The sequence below is a fragment of the Gossypium arboreum genome, chromosome 6 (assembly GCF_025698485.1).
Source record: "Gossypium arboreum isolate Shixiya-1 chromosome 6, ASM2569848v2, whole genome shotgun sequence".
NCBI classification, from domain to species: Eukaryota; Viridiplantae; Streptophyta; class Magnoliopsida; order Malvales; family Malvaceae; genus Gossypium; species Gossypium arboreum.
Window position 1 is genome coordinate 86,327,915 of NC_069075.1, and position 6,000 is coordinate 86,333,914.

A 6,000-nucleotide genomic window follows, 5' to 3' on the forward strand; every position below is an offset into this window, starting at 1 on the left:
AACGTTAATTATTTCTCCCAATTGCCTTCAAACTCTAATGCATAGCAACAAAACATATCTTTGAGAATTTGAATCACACGTTCTGACTGACTATCGGTCTGAGGGTGAAATGAAGTGCTAAAATGCACGGTGTACCAAGAGCTTCAGTAACTTTCTCCAGAATCACGATGTAAACTGTGGATCTCTATCCAAAATAATGGAGATTGGCAGTCTGTGTAATCTGACAATCTCAAAAACATATAAATCAACCAATCTGTCAATGGAGAAATCTGTACGTACATGAATAAAATATGCAGACTTCGTCAAGCGGTCAACGATAACCTAAATAGCATCTTTCTTTCTCAAAGATAGGGGTAAACCCGATATGAAATCTATAGTAACTCTATCCCATTTCCACTCCGGTATCATCACTGGCTGTAACAGTCCTGAAGGTATATGATGTTCAACTTTAACTTGCTGAATATCAAACATCTCGATACAAAATCAAATATCTCGCATTTCATTCCCGACCACCAGTACATCTGTCTCAAATCACTGTACATTTTATTGCTTACTGGATGAACGGACAAGCTACCACTATGAGATTTGTGTAAGATTCTCTAAATGAGCTTTGGATTCTTCGGAACACAAACTCTACCTCTAAACAATAAACAATCATCAGATCCTATCTAAAATTTTGAGTTAGTAGTTGACTCACACTGTGCCTATTTAGCTACCAAATCGTCTTCACATTTTTTAGCTTCATAGATTTGCTGTAAAAACATCAGTCTAGGTTTCAACTGAGCTAAGATCAATCTATCCTCAGATAATGTCAGTCGCGTATTCATCACGTGCAAAGCAAACAAGGACTTTCTACTCAAAGTGTCAGCAACTACATTAACTTTTCCCAAATGATAATCAATGATCAATTCATAATCTTTCAACAGTTCGAGCCATCTGTGCAATCACATATTTAGATCTTTCTGTGACATTAAATACTTTAAACTCTTGTGATCGGTCAATATGTGACATTTTTCGCCAAACAAATGATGTCGCCAAATTTTCAATGCAAACACAATAACTACCAACTCTAAGTCATGTGTTGGATAGTTCTTTTCGTAAAGCTTTAACTGTCTGGAAGCATAAGCTCTTACTTTCCCTTCCTACATCAAAATACAACCTAAACCATTTAAAGATGTATCGCTGAAAATCACAAATTCTTTTCCCGATTCAGGCTGAACTAGAATTGGTGCTTTAGTCAACAGTGCTTTCAACTAATTGAAACTTTGCTGACATTTATCAGACCATTCAAACTTCACATCTTTCTGTAATAATCGTGACATCGGTGTAGCTATCATTGAGAACACTTTGATGAATCTTCGCTAATAACCAGCTAATCCCAGAAAACTTCTAACTTCAGATACGTTTCTCAGTGGTTTCCAGCCAACAACTATGGAAATTTTACTTAGAACTGACTTCTCAAAGCCAGAACTCACTTTTTCTAAATTTAGCAAACAATTTTTTATCTCGCAAAGTTTGTAAAACAATTCTCAAATGTTCAACATGTTTGGACTCGTCTCGAGAATATATTAGAATGTCGTCAATAAATACCATAACAAATTTGTCTAGATATAGTTTGAAGATTCTGTTCATCAAATCCATAAATATTGTAGGTTCATTAGTTAAACCAAATGGCATCACAAGAAATTCATAGTGGCTGTACTTGGTTCTGAATACAGTTTTCAACATATCTGAATCTTTCACTCGTAGCTGATAGTAGCCAAAACGAAGATCAATCTTCGAAAATACTGTGGTACCTTTCAATTGATCAAATAGATATTCAATACGAGGCAGTGGATATTTAATCTTGATTGTAACTTTGTTGAGCTGACGGTAGTCTATACACAATCTCATCGATATGTCATTTTTCTTAATGAGAAGAATTGATACACCCCAAGGTAAAAAGCTGGGTTGAGTAAAACCCTTATCTGTTAACTCTTACAGCCGTACTTTCAACTTTTTTAACTTAGTAGGAGCCATTCTATAAGGTGCTATCGACATCGGTGATGTTCTTGGTACAAGTTTTATAGCAAACTCAACCTCTCTGACAAGCAGTAATCCAAGTAACTCCTCTGGAAAGATATTGGGATACTCGCAAACCACTGGCACTATTTTAAGCTTTGATTCAGACACTTTAGAATTTAGAACATAAGCAAGATAAGAATTCAACCTTTTCTCACATGTTTCTGTGCTGACATAGCTGATATCACAATAGGCAACCTACATGGATTATCTGATTCAATACGAAGCATCTCACCATTCTGACATTTTAATATTATAAGCTTTCATCTATAGTTTACAATAGCATCATGCAGAGTCAGCCAATCCATACCCAGAATCACATCAAATTCGTCAAATGGTAATAACATAAAATCAGTCGGAAAACTATAACCCTGAGTTACCAAAGGACGATTCTTACAAACTTTATCAACTAACACATACTGACCTAGGGGGTTCGATACTTTAATTACAAATTCAATGGACTCAACAAGTAAATTTTTACTAGACACTAAATTCGTGCAAACATATGAATGGTTTGATCTCGGATCAATCAAAGCAGTTACATAAGTATCATAAATAGAGAAAGTACTAGTAATAACATCTGGCCTAGAAGCATCCTCATGTGCATGAATAGCATAAGCCCTAGATGGTGCTCCTGCCTCAGATCTCACAGTAGAGTTTTTCGTCACATCATGGCTACCACTCACACTTTCAGTATTACCAGGTGGTCTACCTCTCGCAGCAGTATTACTCGGCCTCATGGTCTGAACTTTCTCTTTCTCAAATTTCTCTAGACAATCTCTAATATAGTGGTCTAAGGAACTAGACTTGAAACATGCTCCGCTCTTCACTCGACACTCACCATAATGTGGTATGTTATAGTGTTTACACTTGGGTCTGGCATCTCTGACACTACCCACACTCGCTACAAATGTAGCCTGAGGTTTAGGACTAGAGTGTCGGTACCTCTATCTCTACTAGAATATCCCACAAAAGTAGTAGAATAGTTGTGATGTTCTTTTTATTTCCTTGATACTAACTAATAGGACTTCCCAGTCGATCTCTTTCTTGAGTTTCTAGCTCTAAAATTTGCACATCTTTTCTCTTTACTCAGTTTTTCGGCCTTTTGTGCCTGGTCAACCAATACAACGAATTCTTTCAACTTAAGAATTCCAACCAGAAGCTTTATGTCTTTATTTAATCCATTTTTGAATCTTTTACACATAGTAGTTTTAGTCAGAATACACTCTCGAGCATATTTGCTCAATCTAACAAATTTCTGCTCGTATTCTGATACAATCATACGGCTCTATTTGAGCTCTAGAAATTGTTTATATTTCAATGTAGAAACCTCTAACTGATATATTTCTTTCGACAACTCGATTTGGTAACTCGACACAACTGAAATCAATGTATTCCACCACTGATACGCTGAATCTTTTAGTAACGATACTGCACATTTAACACATCCAGCTGGTGTACAAGATAGCTCATCAAAACTTGATTGTATTCTCTAACAAGATAGCTGTAGTTTAGAATTCTTCAGCCCCATACTTACGTATCTTATCAACATGTGTCTTGTTAACTCGAATTGGTTCCATACCTTAAGGAATAACAGGAATCGAATAGGGAATAGAAGGGGGTGGAGGTTGTTGAGCAGTCAGGTTCGTTCGTACAAACTCGATGAACCATTCATTCATCATTTGGATGAAGGCTTCATTAGCTTCTCCTCCTCAACCCTCAAATACGGGCCTCGAACCACTCGAAGCTACTCCGTGAATGGAGGCTTGAGCATTACTCCCTACTTCATCGGAATCAGCTCGTTGGATGTCATTACTATATGAAAACATATTTAAAATGGTCAGGAGATATCACACTATCACAGGTTATATAATGGCATGTATAACTAGACTTGTACATGCTACGCTTAGCCCGACAATTAACTAAACTGTAGCTCTGACACCAATAATGTAATACCCCTAACTCATATCCATCACTAAAACAGGGTTACAGAGCATTACCAGAGTCTACAGATCAAAAAGACAGAAATTTCAAACATTTCTTATCATATCTATATTAATAATAAATAAAAAAATCATATATATACTGTACCTTATAAGATCCCTTGACGCCCTAAATATACATTAGAAACAAGTTAGGACTAAATCGAAAACTCAGAGAATTTTTTTGAAACATTGAAAAATTTCAAAGCTGTAGGGGTCACACGGCCGTGTGACTCACACGGTCAGGAGACACGCTCGTGTCTCAGGCCGTGTGGGCATTCGAAATATGGACACATGGTCGTGTCCTAACTTGTGTCCATGCCCATGTAACTCTCTGACTTGGTCACACGGCCAAGCCACATGCTCGTGTGCTAGGCCGTGTACCCTTCGAAGTAACCTCACACGCCCGTGTGCCAGGCCATGTGCTAGGCCATGTAATAGCTTGACTTACAATCCTTTGAAAACTACAAGGGACACATGGTTGTGTCACCTGGCTATATGTCACACACAGCTGAGATACATGCCCGTGTCTCCACCCGTGTAGATGAAAATAGGCCATTTTACAAGCCATATTTCTCACCCAATTCGGCATCAACCTACACTCAACATTGTGCATATAAACAAGCTATATTAAGGCATCCAGAACAAGTAAAATAAAGTTTTAAACATATAGTATATTCACATACAAAAATTATGCCCTTAGGCACCTCAAATGAAAATTCATAAACATGTTCAAATATAAACACAATTTGATCATTTAACCAAAAAGGCTTGACCAAAACTAAGCCATATTATGCCACTTGATTTACCCTTGAAAAACATACCAAAATGTACCATATATGATATACAAAAACTAGCTCCAAATGGTCATATAATTCGCATATAACTTGTGCACCAAAAACACAAAATAAGTCATCCACACATGTACCAATTCACAACCATTCAAGGCTTATACAAAATGCATATTCAAACCACCATTTTACCTTCCATCATTCTACCATATCAAGCCATACCTTAACCATATAAGGCAACTTATATACACATCCAAATATATCATTTCACCAACATAAAGCTAAAATGCAAACCAACCAAATGGTCATATCTACAACCAAAACACATAGGCTAACATTAGCCAAAATAACCTATACATGCCATTACAACCAAACTTAAACCAACCGAAAGTACAAAAAGAGTCGATAGATAGTGTGATATAGCTCCAACAAGCTTCCAACCCAAACGAGCTTCCGATTCATCATAAAACATGAAAAATAAAATAGAGTAGGCATTTAAGCTTAGTAATTTCGTATAACATGGAATTTAACTTACCGTTTATTCATATATAAGGTAAGTAAAAAAAGCATATCCCAACATATATAGGCCAAATGCCTAAGCATATATACATCAACCATGTTAGTAATGTAAACACTTATATAAACCAAGTCTTAGATGAGATCAACAATTGATCAAATTGCATATACATGTATCATCCATTTCATATACCCATATACCATGCAATATCATTTTCCATGTAATTCATATGTATACCTGTAATAGTTCGTATCGAATTCATGCCTTATCATATCAGAACATTGCCCATTGAATGATTTAGAATATCATTGGATATGCGAGATAGCTTACACATAGTGTGTTAAACTGTAATCCATCAATTCCTGTACATGTATGCTCATACGAGCTAGAATCGGTATGCTCTCATGAGCTAAAAATTGGTAAGCTCATAGAGCTAAGAATTGGGAAGCTCTCATGAGCTGAAGCTGGTAAGCTCATACGAGCTATGGTGTGTCCGCAACACATGTAGGACCACAACAAAATTGGTAACCCTAATGACATGTCACTAGTATCTTACGAATTCTTAAGGCTCAAATGGGGTTCGGTAATCGTCGTACGTCATCGGATATGCAATCAGTATTTATACTTAGAAATTATACAATTCACACAC